Raw genomic sequence first — 18,870 nt, forward strand, 5'->3', positions numbered from 1 at the left:
GGCTCACCATGCTCAGTCATGGTGCTAATGACATTAACAGAATTCCGTCTAAAATTAATGATCCTAAATCTGCAGTCTGCTTAATCGTACACTGAATATGAATTGGTACCTTCAAGAACCTAAACAGATCTCACCCAGTCTCAAGCCCTGAAGGGAACCCAGAGAGTTGTTGAGGGGCTCGAAACGCTTCGGCGTTAACTTTCCCTGGGATAACAAACTAATGATCAATAGTTGTTTATCAAGAGCATTTGGTTGAAAGTTATGTTTGCCCTTGTAGAGCTCTAAATATGTATACCCAGTGGACAACAGCCTCTACAGGTTTTAATTACTAATGGTGTGGAAATTACCAGTTATATAGCAGTTGTTGCTTATTACTGACTGGCTGTAGTAATAATTCAAATTGTTTTATGTTTCAGTTTGTATTTAATATATGTTTTGTAATATATGTTCGGTCTAATTTATTGTGGAACTCAGTGTATACATGCTAAATGTTGCAGGCAGTCTGTATTTTTGAAGGACATGTTTCAATAATGTTTGAATATGCTAAAGAAGATGAAAACAGAAGTAAATAAATTACTTCAGACCAAATGAATTCATACAATGGTCTAAGTCTGTTTAATAAAAAAACAGCCTCATTAAGTCAGTGGTCAGGAACTTTTTCTGTATCAAAAAATTAAATAGGCCCGTCCTGGCCGCTAGTAGGGCCAAACCCCTTGTTTGTTAAAAACTTTTTAAAAGTAGGAATTGTCTTGTTTAACCATTCTGTGTGCCTCTGCCTGTTTGTGGATTGACTGTCTGGTTTTGGAGTGACGGGGCTGGGGATGTGCATTCACTGTAGACAGCTACTGGGGGGGTTGAGGTGTGCCTGGCCCTTCCTGGATGACTCGGAGCTGAGCTGAATAGACCTTGGCTGCATTTAGAGTAGTGGGGGAGTTTCCATTGCACCTGAATAGGGCCTGTCTCCCTTGCATAATACTCTCTCCACCCCCTGTGGTCATACTGCACCAGTAAGGACAGAACTGGTATGGAATGGGCTCAGAGACCCTTGCATAAAGAAGAACAAAGACAAAATGGGGTTTAAGTAGTGGACCTTAAACCCCAGAACTTTAGATCACTTCTGGACTCAAGAGTAAGCTTTGCCGAGGAGGAGAGCTGGAGAGCTGTGAGGAGGATTATTGCTGATTTGCTGTGTGCTGTGTGCTGTATGGGGTTGGCCTGCAGTTTCTGCTCCTGCCAAGAAAAGGACAAAGACTGGAACTTTACAGAGAAACCTGCTTGAAGAAGAATCTCCAAGGGGCTGTGTGTGCTGGCCTCCTGTTCTGAAGTTTCAGGGACACAAAGACTTCATCCCAAGTGCCCCTGAACTCTATTGCTGAGCCTTCTGACCTGCCAGGAGGTGCCTGTTCCAGTTTTGGGCCTCTGGAGGTTGTTCCTGCTGTTAGGAGTTGGAAGCAACTTGAAAGAAGCAAGAAAACCTGTCTCCGATAACATCAGTGATGCTGCTGCGAACTGCACCGAGGCCAGGGGCACCGTTCGTGAAGTGCACGAGGCACCACCTGGCCAGCACCGCAGCTTCTACGCCTGGCGATGACTGCATGTTCTCGGCCGTGCCCAACACCAGTTCTCACACTGACTCCATCACCCCCAGCACCTGCATCCAGTTATCGTGGCACTGATAACCGCCGAGGGTGACTCCACGAACTCGGCGACTTCGCATCGACTCACCAGAACAGACACCTCACTGCCGACGCAACCGACATCCCATTCTTGGATTCGACACGTTGCCTCCTCGCAAACACAATTCCTCGCCTCCCCTGTGGCAGCTAGTGAGCCAGCCTCGACCTCAGCACCGACGCCTCACCTCCACGACGCCATGCATCATCATATGCTTCCTTATCCAAAGGTACTACTTGTTTGGGTGTCCGTGTGACTCTGTGCCCGACGCAGCGCACCTCGGGGTCGGCGCCGTACTTTGGATTTATTGCTGTCACTACTTCATTATAGCCCAAGGTGGACTTATTTGTTCCCTTCAAGCCTTATTCTGAAAGTAACAATTTTTAATAGCTATTTTACTACCTGCATGTTGGATTTTTGTCGTTTTGGTCTTCTTGAGTTTAGATAAAGATACTTTATTTTTCTAAATTGGTGTGGTGTCCATCTGTCGTGTTTTCACTATAATACTGTGTGTTTTGAGTACAAATACTTTACACATTGCCTTTGGAATAAGCCTGTCTGCTCGTGCAGTGTTACCAAGGGGTGAGCAGGGGTTATCTAGAGTGTGTATCCCCCTTGCCCTGACTAGAAGCATGGGTTCCTACTTGGACAAAGGTGCATACCTTTGCCAGCTAGAGACCCCTGTTTTAACAGAGATATACACACACACAAACATACACACATATATGTACATATACATTATTGTCATGCAAATGATATTCACTCAAAGTAATATAACATAAGGTACGGAAATATATATAATGCATAAGGCTTGAAAAATAAATGGTTTTAAAATAGTATTATCTACCTTTACTTAACAGCCATGTTATGTGCAGTACAATGTAGTGTCTCCCAATGTAAAGGCAAGACATTTACATGCAATGTAGTGACTCCCAAGGTACTTAGGGCCTTATTTATGGGTTTTGGCATAGGGCAGCGCAGTAGGTCACCTTGCTGCACTGCTCTACGTCAAAGTGAAAGGGCAGGAAGGTGCCATATTTATCAACTTGGTGCATTTCTGTCCTTTCCCCCAGCACTGGTGACATTTCTGCAGCTTAGCGCCAACGCAGATACCCTTGCACCATGGTGCAAGGATGCCTGTGTTGTTGGCGGGATTGTATTTGTGCAGGAAGGTGACCCACCGCTATGCCCATAAAAACGCTTCTTTAGCGCAGAGTGAGGCAAATCATTTTGTGCTGCCTTGCCTTACTCCATATTTATGAGGCCATTCAATGCTACAAAAAGTGGCTTTGCATGTGACCTTATTAGTTTGTGCCACCGGAGCATCTTAAAAAGTGGCTCAAAAATATGCTCCTTAGTGTCTGTGATGTAGCGACTCCCAAGATACAGCCCATGATGTAGTGGGATTATACAGATTTGTTTACCAGCTCTGCTGCCATATGTAAACACTTTTGGCATAACAAAGCTCTCTCTCAATGACACCTTTAATAAAAGACTATTTATAGTGCTGAATGAATCTTTCCTTTATATTTCTACTGCTTTGTAAATGCTTAGTGAAACAAAAAAGTGATGGATGGAATGCTTTAAATTATCTCAGCCCCTGGCAATCCCTCAGTTCACATCCCAATCCATTGTTTTCCGCCCACAATGCCACCTCGGTTTGGACTCATCCATATGCAAATCAGTCTTGTTCCTACTCTAATGGGAACTGTCAAGTCAGGTCCTCCCTGACCCAGAATACAAGCAACCTAGGACTGGTTTTGCACTTATTATGGGCTCTCCAGCCAAGTATAGAGTGATTCCAGTGGCACAGTGAGCACACGACTGTTCCTATTATAGCAGAGTCAAAGGTGATTTTGTATGTAACTGGGTCCAAATAGAGGTGGCATGATGTGCAAAATAAAGATGGATCGGGATGTGGCCCTAATGATTACCAGTGGCTGAGAATAATTCAAGCATTCCATCCATCACTGATTTGTATACTTATTGTATCGTTCTAAGAGGGACGGATATGCCCAGACATGGGTCCTGTGCTCACTGTGCCAGTGGATCCAAACTGTACCCAGCTGATGAGCCCATAACTAGGGCGAAACAAGTGCTGAGCTGTTTGTGTTCGAGCTCAGGGGGGGCCTGGCTTGGCAATTTGGACTGGACTGTTCCTATTGGAGTAGGGTCAAGGCTGATTCGCATATAGGTCGGTCTAAACCTAGGTGGCATGGTGTGCAAAATAACAATGGATTGGGATGCGGTCCCGAGTGATTGCCAGTGGCTGAGATTAAGTCAAGCATTCCATCCATCACTGTTTTATAGACTTATTGTAAATGCTTAGGTAGTTTTTAAAACAAACACTTTCATTGATATGTAGCCTTTTTGTTAGTCTCTGCTTTCTCTTTATTGTTTACATTTAATTGGTGATTATTAGCTTGTACCTCTTATTGTCTCATGTATGTCTGTGTTGGATCTTGCACCCTTCTAACTATTGCTGATTAAGAGGCTTCATCTTTGTAGCCCCTTGCCTGAATTAAGGAATTTTAGCTTTCCTCTGGATAGTTCCTCTAGTAAAATGGTTAAGGGAGCTTAGGCAGAGAGCATATAAACCTCTTCATCCACTTTCTTGGTCTGGCGTTAGCCAAGACCTTGTTGCAGGGATTCTGCACATACACAGAACTATGCGCAGGAAACCAGGACCTCAGTGTGTAATGGTGTACCAAAATACCCACCTCGGTACCCAGAACCCCAATCCGACTAGCTATAGTGTCTCATTTGTTCTCCGTACTACAGCGAAGCTACCAATGATTAGACATCCTAGAACATGTTACTCCGTCTCTCTCAGGATACGTGGAAAAAGAACACTTTTTTGTTCAAACTCTCATACTTATCCACAACATGAGTAAATAGAGCTAAAGTATAGTTTAAAATGTTTATTTTAACTAACGTACTCTATAATGCAGTACACGAGCCGATACTAGCAGAAAAATGCATAAGATCAAACAAATCAGCATTGTTACAACTCCATATAGAACAAAAGGGGAAATCATATTATAATGATAGTGGAAGCAGGACTATAGCACCTTGCCGCCCTCCCTGTGCTAGAAGCTAGTTTATTATAATTATAGAAGACCTCCAGGCTTTGTCAGGGGGACCCCATACCTCCGAGTTCAGATGCAGGAATTTACATTCCCGGACAAGCACAGCTCTTCTATCCTGGAAAGCGTTTCTCCAAGTGCCCTAACATGCATGCAATGCAATATTAAAAGCACCAGATTTTCAGTGTTGCAGCTGTGTTCTATGTTATGGCTATGGACGCGAGGCTGACCAAAGCAATTTAATGAAGCTCATTGTTTTTCAAACTTGAACACGCTGTGCAGACTAGGAGCACAGTGTACAGCTAGATATGTGAAAGGCAGACAGTTCTCATGTGAAAGCGAACAAGCAAAGTGTTTATGAGAAACGTGCCATGTAGTAACGTGAGCAAAAAGCAGCAAAATGGAGGCCAAGCATATACTAGCTTATGCTAACTTAGTAATGTCCGCAGGTGAGCCCATATCATCACTACAACCTTTTGATTTTACAATAAATATATATACATAACTAGAATATAATTTTTAAAAGGGGATTTCCGTCAACTCTCTTCATTCCATCAACCCTCTTCGTTCATTGGTCTGTTGTTGTGTCTTTCATATTTATCTTAAACCCACTAGCCCAACCAGCATGGGGCAGTAAGCCAGCCCACTTCAGCCATTGGCAGTTAACTTCACATTGAGTGATAACATTCTGCTATTTCACAAAGATCACATCCATACCCAAAGTAGTTCCCTTCAGGGACTACTCTAGCAATGACATCAGTTTGAGACAAAAAACATTTCTGCAATCAATAATTTTGTTTATATTAGCATATTGGCGAGGGTTCTGAAACTTCCCCAACAATAAAGATTTTTTTAAAACCTGTGAAAAAACAAAACAAGCATTGACAGGGTCAAAAGGCGGGCAGCCAATGCCTGACCTACTGCCTCATTTCCCCTTGGAATGCTGGGAGGAGTATTAGTGAGTAATTCATACCACCTGAAAATGCATGTAATGATTGAGTGAGATTACCCATGCTTTTTTCCCAATGTTTTTCAATCCCCCTTGTTTATCACCCTGATCCACTGCTGAAACTACAAATGTAATCTCATGCCCTTCTTGCTCTCCTTACATCTGGAGGGACTGTGTGGTCTTTACCTCCAAATAGCTTGTGTTTCACTTTTCATCTGTGGCCTAATGTGCTCTCTAAATATGAAGTACCCTCCAGCCTGAGATACAATGTATGCCTCTTAGGAACCAAGCAGTCATCACACCTTAACTCCTGACACAGTCTGCACCTCTCAGGACTAAGGCCCATGATTTCCAGTTCCCCCTCTCTTATCATAGGAACCATGCAGTTCTCACACCTGATCTCCCGAGGCAGCCTGCACTTCTCCACTTCTCAGGCTTAAAATTCAGGATTCCCTGTTCCCACTCTGTCCTCCTAGGAACCATGCAGTCCTGATCTGATGAGGCAGGATCCACTTCTCCTGCCTAAGATCCATGATTTCCAGGTCCCCCTTTCTCCTCCTAGGAACCATGCAGTCTTCACACCTGAGCTCCTGAGGCAGCCTGCACTTCTCAGGCCTGAGATCCATGATTCCCAGTTCCTCCTCTCTCCTTCTAGGAATCATCTAGTCCTCACAACTGAGCTCCTGAGGCATCCTGCACTTCACAAGCCTAAGATCCATGATTCCCAGTTCCCCCTCTCTCCTTCTAGAAACCATCCAGTCCTCACAACTGAACTCCCGAGACAGCCTGCACTTCACAAGCCTAAGTTCCCCCTCTCTCCTTCTACGAATCATCCAGCCCTCACAACTGAGCTCCCGAGGCAGCATGCACTTCACAAACCTAAGATCCATGATTTCCAGTTCCCCCCTCACTCCTCCTAGGAACCATGCAGTCCTCACACCTGATCTCCTGAAGCAGCCTGCACTTCTCAGGCCTAAGATAGTCCTCACACCTGAGCTCCTGAGGCTGCTTGAACTTCTCATGCCAAAAAATCCATGATTCCCATTTTCACCTATCTCCTCTTAGGGAGCAAGCAGTCCTAACACTAGATCTCCTGAAGCAGCCTGCACTTCTCTGATCTATGATTCCCAGTCCCCCCTCTCTCCTCCTAAGAACCATGCAGTCCTCCCACCTGATCTCCTGAGGCAGCCTGCACTTCAAATGCCTAAGATACTTGATTAGTAGTCCCCCTGTTGCCAGACCAAAGACAACACAACTTCTGTTGCCAATATAGTAGAGTTTATATAATGCGTGCTGAAGGTTACTCTGCGGAACTGATATCTTGAGCTTCAAATTACAATTTGGTGACAGTTTCTTTTATACATTTGTAACCTCACATACATCATATATTTGAATATTTAATCAAGCACAACATTATATCAAAAGCTAATACTTTCCACAAAAACATCTATTCACACATTTATGGAATGGCACTCATATGCACAAGTTGTTTGTTACATCTTCTCGCCACCACTGTTCTACTGGTGTCCTTGGCGGTAAACAACCGTCACCCCGCATCCGTAACTCCGCATGTTGTTACAACGCGGTCGTAACAACTACCGCATTGTGACAACGCATATCATTACACTGCAAGTCGTTACAATGACTTGCCGAGGGGGGAGAAGGTGGTGGATTTAAAAGCCAACACCTTCCCTCCAGTACACACACACTGGAGTTGGAATAGTAAGTTTTACTATTCCACCATCCAACACCCCCCTCAGCAAGTCGTTGTTACGACTTGTCGGGTAATGGTATGCGTTGTTACAACGCGGTCGTTGTAACAACAGGGTTGTAACAACATGCAGGGTAACGGTATGCGGGAAAGAGAGGCATATTCGTCCTTGGCTTGTCTCGTGCTTTGAAACCTAGCAATGCTATACTCTCTACATGCCTACTGTTCTGCAAGGACTAACCCCCGATTCTTGTGCCTTTGTACTGCTTTATCTTCATATTTTCTCAGAGATGTGTCCTTGCAATACAGGTCTGTGACTTTCCATTTCTGCTGTATCAAATTATATTTCTCTATTCTACTAAGCTTGTGTCTACTTCCCTACCCCCAGGTCCTGACACTATTTGTGCAGTTTTTCTGTTCTACTATTGAAGAAAACTTAAGCTTGTATTTTTCCTTTAACACATACGTCTGTACACGTCTTTCAGCTAATGCTTGCATTGATATGATGGGGCCTCCTTCATTTTCTTCATTCATTATAATGCCCCCTTTCTCCTCCTTGGTACCATACAATTCTCACACCTGATCTCCCAGGGCAGCCTGCACTTCTCATGCCAAAGATCCATGATTTCCAGTTCCCCCGTCTCCTCCTAGAGACCATGCAGTCCTCACACCTCATCGCCTGAGGCAGCCTGCACTTCTCAGGCTTAAGACCCACAATTCCAGTACCCCCGTCTCCACCTAGAAATCATGCAGTCCTCACACCTCATCTCCTGAGGCAGCCTGCACTTCTCAGGCTTAAGACCCACAATTCCAGTTCCCCCTGTCTCCACCTCGAAATCATGCAGTCTTCACACCTGATCTCCTGAGGCAGCCTGCACTTCTCAGGCTAAATATCCATGATCCCCAGTTCCCTCCCTCCCCTCCTAGAAACCATGCAGTCCTCACAGATGATCTCCTGCGGCAGCCTGCACTTTTCTGGCCTAAGATCCACAATTCGCTGTTTCCTCCTCTCTCCAACACATATTTCTGACTTGTATATCCTCTTTCCTAACCCCCATGTTGTTTCTTCTTTTTCAGCAATGGGTGACAATAAACTCCTGCTGCTATGGGCGCTACTGGCCGTCCTGTGCGGTAAGTATAACACAGAATCTCTTCCACTGATCTGGAGCTGCTGCTCTCACTTCTTGAGGGCATGTCGAGCTTACACGTGCCAATTGCACAAATGTTTCAACAAATGGGCATAAGAGGCGTGTATTGTCAACAATGGAATGACCAGTTTCTTGTGTATAAAAGAGACAATGGGAAGAGGTCTGTAGAGGGAAGAGTACTGCACACTGATCCCTAATTACACTTGTGCAATGCTGCTGAGAATGCATATCAGTTACGCCCAACCAAGCATATTTTTCAGCAGCCTCCTGAAGATTCTGTGCATACATAAAATATTATAATTGATAAGAGGGAGTGTAGATTCTTTGCTATGGAATGCTAAGCCCTTCGAGCCGGCTGGCCCTTCATAGAGCTGCTCTCAAAACGCACTATATATCCTGACGAATTTGCCTGTCTTTCGTCTGAACAAAACTCACCTGCTAAAGGTTCTGTTTGTACATGTACACCACAAGCATCAAATATGAGTGTGACACAGGATCGGCAACGCCTCCTTTAGATGGTTTACATTCACTTTAAGGTTGTAAGTCTAATTACATTGTGATTAGAATAAAACACATGGGACTGAGATAAGACATCAATATTAAATCCAAAGACATTGTCGATAACAATCTACAATGTAAGATACTGATGATGAGCAGAGCTGGGGAGACAAAGAGTTCATGTCATTGAGGAAAAGTGCTCAATAGATACTCTCTGACTAACTGGTTTTTGATTACTTATGTAAAACTCACTCTAATGCTTCTACTGTTAATGTTTGTGAAAAGGAGGTTGCCAACCACCCTTAGTATCTAATTGATAATCCTTATATCAGTTTCAACTTGTTAATTGAACTACTTATCATTGTTTGGTAGTATACAAGTGCTTATTATTTTTTTAGTGACACCTCTCTTTCTATTTCCTTCATTTCCATTTTTTTCTGTCCCTTTCTATTGTTTATTTTACTTGCACCTTTGTAACATTTAAAATGGAATCTTTATCATATTGTTAATATCGCTAAGTACTAATATCACTCTGGTTTGATGATAAGCTTTCGTTTGGTAGCCAGGTCACGATTCTAGCGGAGAAGTGTGTTGGGATCTTAAAAACCCTAAAAAAGATCCTTGGACTTCTCCCAGGGACCGCTCAGACAACAGTATGTCAGGCCCTGATTACATCTAGGCTGGACTACTGCAATGTCCTATATCTGGGAGTCTCACAGTCTTGACTGGCATGACTCCAACGTGGCCAGAACGTGGCCACTCGTCTTCTGTTGAGCCTTCCAGGGCGGACTTCTATGGGCCCTGCTCTTACTAAATTGCGCTGGCAGCCTGTGAAAAAAAGACTCTTTTTTAAAGCCATGTGCCACTGCTATAGAATATTCAATAACAGAGGCCCTTACTATTTGCATCCCTATGTTAAACCCTATGCTCCTTGAAAAAAATCTAGACTCAGCAGGATCTCTTTTGACCTGCATTCGTGTTGTAAAAAGAGTATGCATTGAGGAATGCTCTTTTAGATTTTTTAACACCCAAGATGTGGCATTCTCTCCCCATCTCCAACAGGAAAAAAAGGAACTATCTTCCTGAACAAAAACTAAAAATGTGATTAGTCAGATCGATCTGATTGAAGTTGTTTTGGTTGGTGTTGGATCAGTGCTGGGAGCAAAACCTTAGTGCTAGGACACTTCGTTAGAAGTAACTATGCTCTTTATAAATTACTTTATAATTATTATTTTTCGTCTTATTGTTACCTGATGTAACCTTTTTAATTTCATGTCCTTATTTCATTGACTAAAAATGTTCAAACTAAAAAAGTATGTAATGTATGATCTGCAAATTGTGTGGAGCAGTGGAAAAGTGGTAACGATACTATTTAGAGCAAGCTTTTGCAATGCAATATATCTCACATTCACGCAAGTTTGAGCACTTGGCATTGTAAATGATAATGCCTTTTATTTATATTTGGGGTTTTAAAACATAAATAAAAGGCATTTTCATTTATAATACTAATAGCTTAAACTCTCGCAAATGCGAGACCTATTGCATTGCAATAAAGGGCCTTTTCGACCGCTTGTTAGATTGTAAATATCAGAGGAAGAGAATGGCCTGCGACGTCTTTAAAGTAGTGATAAATAGTGCAGTGAAGAAGATGTGTAAGTGCTGTAAATTACACAGACATAAAGTGTGAAGTGAGAGTTATATATGATCTGAGCTATGAACACTGACAAAGTGCTCCAACACCTTTCACTCTGTGATTACACTGTTGCAGCTCTGGGGGAAGAGCTGGAGGGGGGCTATTTCCAGCCCTCTCCATGATTTGAGTGTGCAGTGTGACCTTGCATAATGTTATTGCTATATTCAGCCTAATAAAAGACACTCTAGCTGTAGCAGGGCCCTGGCTTTACCTCCTGCTGCAGGATGGGCTATGCTTTATGGCAGGCCTAGAGGGAGGGGGATGGTATCGGCTGCAGCTCCCGCCTCGAAATGTGCCCCTGCAATTAGTAGTGAGCGAGAGGCGCTGAGGTGGTAGTATTGGTATTGGTGGTGGTGGTGGTATTGGTGGTAGTGGTATTGGTGGATGTACTTGTATTTGTGTTGGTGGTGGTGGTATTGGTGGTGGTACTAGTATTGGTGGTGGTGGAACTGGTATTGGTGGTGGTGGTATTGTCATGAGTGGGATAGGTGGTGGTATTGGTGGTATGGTGGTGGTGACAACGGTGATGTTTGTGGTGGTAGTAGTATTGGTGGGGGTGGCATAGTGGTGGTGGTATTGGTATTGGTGGTGGTAGTATTGGTGGTGGTGGTGGTGATGGAATTGGTGGTTGTATTGGTGGTGGTATTGTTGGTGGTATTGGTGGTAGTGGTATTGGTGGTGGTGGTATTGGTGGTGCTATTGGTGGTATTGGTGGTGGTATTGGTTGTGGTATTCGTGGTGGTATTGATGGTATTAGTGGTGGTGGTATTGGTGGTGGTGGTATTGGTGGTAGTGGTGGTATTGGCAGTGGTGGTGATATTGGTGATGGTATTAGAGATGGTGGTATTGGTGGTGGTGGTTGTATTGGTGGTGGTATTGGAGGCGGTGGTATTAGTGGTGGTGGTATTGGTGGTGGTAGTATTGGTGGTGATGGTAGTATTGGTGGTGGTGGTATTGGTGGTGGTATTGGTAGTGATGGTGGTGGTATTGGTGGTGGTGGTGTTGGTGGTATTGGTGGTTGTGGTATTGGTGGTGGTGGTATTGGTGGTGGTATTGGTGGTGGTATTGGAGGTGGTGGTATTAGTGGTGGTGGTATTGGCATTGGTGGTGGTGGTATTGGTGGTGGTAGTATTGGTGGTGATGGTAGTATTGGTGGTGGTGGTGGTATTGGTGGTGGTATTGGTAGTGATGGTGGTGGTTTTGGTGGTGGTGGTGTTGGTGGTATTGGTAGTGATGGTGGTGGTATTGGTGGTGGTGTTGGTGGTATTGGTGTTGGTGGTATTGTTAGTGGTGGTATTGGCAGTGGTATTGGTGGTGTTGGTGGTGGTGGTATTGGTGGTATTGGCGGTGGTGTTGGTGGTGGTATTGGTGGTGGTATTGGTGATGTTATTGGAGGTGGTGGTATTAGTAGTGGTGGTATTGGTGGCAGTATTGGTGGTGGTATTGATGGTGGTGCTATTGGTATTGTTGTTGGTGGTATTTCTGTTGGTGGCATTGATATTAGTGGTTTTGGTGGTGGTGATATTGGTGGTGGTAGTATTGCAACTGGGGTTGGCATTGGTGGTGTTGGTGGTGGTACAATGATATTGGTTGTTTTGGTGATGCATTGATGGTGGTATTGGTGTTGATATTGGTGGCAGTGGAATTGGTGGTGGTGGTGGTGATATTATTGGTGGTGATGGTATTGGTATTGGCGGTGGTGGTATGGGTATAGGTGGTGGTGGTATTGGTGGTGGTGGTGGGTTTATGGTGGTGGTGGTATTGGTGATATTGGGTTTGGTGGTGGTATTGGTGGTGGTGGTATTTGTGGTGGAGGTGGTATTGGTAGTGGTTTTGGTGGTATTGGTGGTGGTGGTATTGTGGTACTGTAAATTTTGGAACCATGTTGGTAGCATGGTCCTACCCTGCCGATTTTGGTATCAGCGAACCGCAAATGACTAATGCGGTATGTATGAGTGTTTTCGTCATGTTTCACCGATGAAACATGACGTACACGATACTACATGTCGAACCCTCGGGTTCCATTTTAAAAGGGTAACCATTTTGTGGTTGCCCTCACATAGGCTGCGCATTGAGGCCATGCCTAGGCCTAAACGACACGCAATCTTTCCATGACTTCTGTGTGACCTCTCCAAACCGACTCCGCTGCCCGGGGTCAGTCCTGCCCGGCCGGTTCCTTTTACTGCGGCCTTATGGGATTAGCATCAGGGCCCAAAACATCATAAAGTCGTGTATCCCACGTGACTCCTGACTAATCCCTTTCACACCTGACTCTGTTTCCTAATTTATGGCTTGTTTTACGAGTAGGAGGTGTCCGTTTTATTGGGGTCTGCTGATATCTGATGAGGGTTCTGAGCCTCGCTGGGTAAATAATTATGTGCCGACCGAGCTGAAATGTGGGATTATCATCATGACTGTGCTCTTTCTTTGAAGCGAAAATATGTGAACGACCACTTGTAAAATAGGGGCGGTGTTGCCCAGAGCATGATATTCTGTATATAAGAAAAGAATGGGTTTTGGTTAGAGGCAGTCTCCTGAGAACATACATCGTGTTGTACTTCTCGGATACCTGTGATTGGTCTGCAGCCAATAAATACGATCTTTGACTTCACCTAGAAGACTCTGTGTTTCTGTGGTCCGAAACAGGAAGAACTCGAAGTCTTCGGGTGTGTTCCCTGGCACCGCTGGGTTGGTTCTGAAAAACCCAGTACTTCAGTTGGCGCCCAACGTGAGGCGATTTCAGCCGTATCGGTCCAAGCCAGAGGTTCGTGAGGAGCTTCGTGTGAAAATTCTGGAGGAAGGCCGCCACCTTATCGACCCCTGCATGTCGACGTGGTCCGAAAGTCTTTACTGCGAGGTTCTCCGCGTCCCGACGGCTACGAAGGACTGCTGCCCTGACTATCGCCCTGTCTTGGACCCTTGATGATTTGGTAGAGCGAAACGAATTAACGAGTCTTCTGGTGACGTCATCGATACCTCAGTTAAGTATAAGTGGAGCGTCTCCCAGTCCTTAGTTTGGTTTGGTATCCCTTCGGGATCGCTTTGATTTGGAACTTGAAAGTGCCAAAGCCGAAGGACTCGTGTATTCACGAGACTATCGTATTCGATAATCCTTTGAAGTTTGAAACTAGACTAGTGAGCGAAGATGCCTGGTTCTAGTATATTTGGAAATTTGTTTTGTTTGGGTTGTAATAGGGACTCCAGATTAGAGGATTCGTGTCCGGTTCCTCCAATTGGAACTCCAACGTATGAGCTTTATGTGAAACATGGCGTGGGCCCCATCGCGTATAATGAAGTATGGATCCGATACACCAGGAAGGATGGTGTTTTAAAATGGCCCCAAAATGGTAGTTTCGACACAGAAATCCTGGATAACCTAGAAGTTAAATTATTTAAAAAGAAGGTCCGGCCGGCGATGTTTGATTCTTTCCGCCTATGGCGAAAGGAAGCCAAACAGAAAGAAATTAAACTAGCGAAGAAAAATAAAAGAGAGAAAGGTATGTCGATAATGCAAGCAGTCTTACAGTTTAAAGATAATGAAGAAGAACAAATGAATGAGCAGCTGCACAGGCAACGTAAACTAGTGATTGATAAATGCTACCCAGCTTTGCCGCCCCTTCAGCAAGATGCGTCAAAAGAAAAGGAGAAAGATCCCCTAATGTCACATTTGCTGAGTTCACCACCCCCGTATGTGCAGAGTGATACAGCACCTCCGCAGCCTTTAAATGTACAGCCTCTAGTTAATTTGCCACAAGCCTTCCTGCAGCCGCCAGCTCCCCCTCAGCCGGCTCCTATGCCTACGACTCAGCCCTCTCAAGGGCCGCCGGTTTCGCTGCCTATCTCCTCTGCGCTCCCTGCGACTTTACCTAGTACATCAGCTGCCTCCTTCGGCGCTCTTCCCGATACGACCCCTGTACCTGTAGCTGCACCCGTTTTTCTTCCCTCTGTCTTTCCCCCTGTTCTTGCCTCAACTTCTCCTTCTACACGACAACGAATAGCTAGTGCGGTAACTAGTTTTATGTCACCTCTCTTCGGGTCATCTAGTACAACCCCTGGTTCACAACGTACGCAGTTGCGTAGTCAGCTGCCAGGTTCTGAAGAGAAAGAAGTTTTAGACCGCATGGCACGTAACTGGGTTGTTTTTCCTTCAAGATATGATGTGGAATCTGTTGTAAATGTTTTTCATCAATGGGAAGCACCAAAACAGAGATACGTTTTCGAGAAAATGTGTGAATTCCTCTGTGAGGAATTGGAAGATCATGGTCTAGATTCAAGCCCGCAGGAGTTGTTTCATGTACGGTTCGATTTTGAGAAAGGCACGATTGTGGGACGCGATGTTGATAGAGCAGTTGCGACATTGTTGTCCTTCAGGAATGGGGATTGTCATCAGTCGTTGTTCGAACAGGAGTTCCCTGTAGGGAAAAAGGTAAAAGCGCGCCAATATCCGATGCGTGAGGTTCCTCCAGTTTGGAGACCTGGTGATGCAAATGCTAACCCACCTGTTCTGCCACATTTTCAGCGTGTTTGGGTACACGTGCCATGGAAGCGAGGTGAAGTGATAGCGCTTAAGCAGACATTGCCTGACCCCCGTAAAAACCCTGCAGGATATTATAAGGAGTTATCACAAACCGCAGAATCATGTGTTATGAATTTAGCTGACATTGATATGTTGTTCGGGAATGTTGTTCCGCAGCCTTTGTGGAGATTGATTCGTAATACAGATCATGCTGCAGAACTAGGGGGCACATGGGCTAATATCATTGCTACAGACACTAGACAAGTTGGTGGTGCGAAACCTGAGCCCTTAATAGCAGAGCTCCCTGGTAGAATTATTACCTACATGAAGACTTTAATGCCGGCGATGCGTGTGAATTGGGATAAATTATCCGCATGCAAACAAAAGAAAGCCGAAACAGTGTCTGATTTCTTCACCAGGTTTGAAGAAACATTTATCGACCACAGTGGTCAAGACATGAGTACGGAAGGTGGTCAACGGTTATTTGTTGATAAATTTGTGCATAATTTGCTCCCCGAGTTGTGTAAGAAATTAAAAGATTCAGAGAGTTCTTGGGCTATTTCTTCATCAGCGCAAATACTGGCTACTGCACAGTATTACGAAAATAGGGATAAATATGAGAAGGATAGAGCAGACAAGAAAACAAAAGAATTAAAGACGAAGGTTCTTTTACAGCAGGCTTACCCGCCACGTGGAGATCAGAATAACTATAAGCAAAATCAGAGTAACTATCAACAACCCCAACAGTTTCAGAGTAACATGCAAAGGTTCGGGTATACCCAACCGCGTGTTCCTGTGGGTCCCAATCAGTGTTCGTATTGCAAACAAGAAGGTCATTTTAAGTACAGTTGTCCTATATTGTTGCAGCGCACGAAAAATGCTTATGGCGCGAGAGGTAGAGGTGGTCAGCAAGCTCCTAGGGGTAGAGGGCGTGGGAATGTTCCCCAGAACACGCGTCCTCTTCCGCCTCAAAATACGATGAACAGTTTTGATCAGCAGGCCAATGTAACTGGTGGGACAGCTCAGTACTATAATAACGACTATTATGCAGAAGATGGAAATGCGGAAGGTAATGATTACTAGGACAGCCGTAGACAAAGAGAGGGAGTTGTTTCAGTGCCAGTGGATCAGAGTGGACCGTATGTTAAGGTGACTACAGCGGGTGTGTCAGAGCCTTTTCTGTTGGATACTGTTGCTGCAAAGAGTTCAATTATGCACTCAAAACTCCCTGGCGCGCCTTTATCTGGCGAAATGAATGTTTCAGTAGGTTTTTCTGGCGCCCCGGTTAGGAACCCGATCTCTAGTCCTATGCCCCTTTCTATTGGACCTTGTGAACTGAAAGCACCCCTTATCCTAATGACAGGATGTGGTGAAAAACCTGTTAGGATTGGATTTGTTAAAGAGATTACATGCGACATTATATTGTTCCCCCTCGGGAGTACAACTTACACTGGGTAGGGAAGTGACTTCTCCAATGTATTTGTCGAAGAATAAACTGCCAGCTGAATTGTTGTCTCTTCCGGATGTCCTTTGGGCTACTGGTCCTAACGATGTGGGTCTCTTGGAAATACCGCCATATGTGGTCACTCTGAAAGCCAATGTTAAATTGCCACGCATTCCCCAGTACAAGATCTCTAATGAAGGTGAGAAAGCGTTGCTAGCGATCATCTATGACTTGATTGAAAAGGATGTAATCGAAGAGACAAGAGGCAACGTTTGCAATAGTCCGGTTCTGCCTGTTTTAAAACGTACTGACCCTTCTCAGCCACCTGTTTACAGATTTGTGATCGATCTTAGAGAGGTCAACAAGATAGTTGTGCCACAGTTTCCAGTTGTCCCTGATATAACTGCCTTGTTAACTATGATCCCAGCTTCCGCTGCCTGGTTCTCAGTGATTGATTTAAAGAATGCTTTCTTTAGCATTCCGATTGCAGAGGAAAGCAGGGATATTTTTGGTTTTAGTTTAGGAGGTTGCAGCTTCCGCTTTTAACGCGCTCCGCAGGGCTACTGTGAAAGTCCATCAATATACAGTCAGGCTTTAAAGGCGCAGCTTGATACAATTGTCTTACCTAGTGGTGCTACCCTTATTCAGTATGTTGACGATTTACTAATCGCCGCGGATACTGAGGACATTTGTAAAGAAGCTACATTGTCATTGTTGCGTCATTTGTTTGCCTTTCATCACAAAGTGTCTCTCTCAAAACTACAAAATTGTCGACAAGAAGTAACCTACTTAGGTCATCTCTTGTCGAAAGAGGGAAGGAAACTGACCCCAGAAAGAATTCAGGCCATTGCACAATTGAGCGTGCCAAGAACACAGAGAGAAGTGCGTGCTTTCTTGGGTATTACTTCCTACTGTAGGCAGTGGATCCCGAGTTTTTCTTTGCTGGCAAAACCTTTGATAGCAAAGATACACCGAATCCCGTCCCATGGTCTGAAGAGTGCAAGGAAAGTTTTTCAGAATTGCGTAATGCATTATGTTCAGCTCCTGTGTTGGGTACCCCCGACTACAGTAAACCTTTTACATTGTATGTTCACGAGAAAGAAGGTTGTGCGTTATCGGTGCTGACACAGTCTTTTGGAGACAGACAGCGTCCATGCGCGTATTTTTCGTCAACTTTGGATCCAGTAGCTACGGCATTGCCAAGTTGCTTGAGAGCCACAGCGGCAGCAGCTGTGTCTATTCGACAATCTGCTGGGTTAGTAATGAATAACACATTGATTGTAATGGTTCCGCATGCAGTGGACACGTTGTTGAACAGGACCAAGACACAGCACTTAACTAGTGCTCGATTGTCAGGTTATGAATTAACACTGTTAGCGAGTCATGTGCACATAAAGAGGTGCAACACGTGGAATCCAGCTACATTATTACCGATTTCAGCAGACACAGATGAGATTGAACAGCATGATTGTCTGTTCAGAACAGAAGAAGAAACAAAAGGGAGAGTGGATCTTAAAGATACTCCCCTGGTTGAGTGCGATGGTACTTTATGGGTGGATGGCTCGTGCTTCAAGCTTCCGAATGGTGATACGACTGCTGCATATGCTGTAACGACTTTGTACACGATTGTTGAAACTGCACGTATACCACATAATTCGGCTCAAGCAGCAGAATTATTACACTTACAAGAGCATGCGTGTTGTTGAAAGGAATGAAAGTGAACATATATACTGACAGTCAGTATGCCTTTGGCGTGGCCCATAGTTTTGGGCGCTTGTGGAAAGAACGTGGGTTCCTGACTTCGCATGGAACTAAGATTCAGAATGGTCAGTTGGTGAATGATCTCCTTGAATCACTGACCTTACCATTACAAGTCGCGATTGTGAAATGCAGTGCACACAAGAAGATTGTTGATAATATTGGTCGTGGTAATGCGTTTCCTGATCAAATCGCGAAAGAAACAGCAAAAGATGTGACAAATCGAATGTATGTTACCGGCCCTGCAAGATGGGTTGGCGATGTTGGAATGTGTGAAGACATGATAGAGAGCGTGAAGTCCCTTCAAGCTGAAGCCACAGAGAAAGAATTGGGCATGTGGAGAGAAAGTAAGGGAAAAATTGGATGAAAATGGTTGTTGGATTGATTTGTCAG

At 44.5% G+C, this 18,870-nt stretch overlaps 1 pseudogene across 1 annotated transcript in view; it reads left to right on the top strand.

Moving 5' to 3' along the window:
- LOC146809165 (IgGFc-binding protein-like) overlaps positions 1 to 18,870 on the top strand; it is a 234,856-nt pseudogene that overhangs the window by 25,739 nt on the left and 190,247 nt on the right. Inside the window, exon 2 of the transcript XR_014966070.1 lies at positions 8,498 to 8,551. The product of XR_014966070.1 is annotated as an IgGFc-binding protein-like (transcript). The remainder of the gene's footprint in view (positions 1 to 8,497; positions 8,552 to 18,870) is intronic.

This window comes from Triturus cristatus, chromosome 7 (genome assembly GCF_964204655.1).
Source record: "Triturus cristatus chromosome 7, aTriCri1.1, whole genome shotgun sequence".
Classification (NCBI taxonomy): Eukaryota; Metazoa; Chordata; class Amphibia; order Caudata; family Salamandridae; genus Triturus; species Triturus cristatus.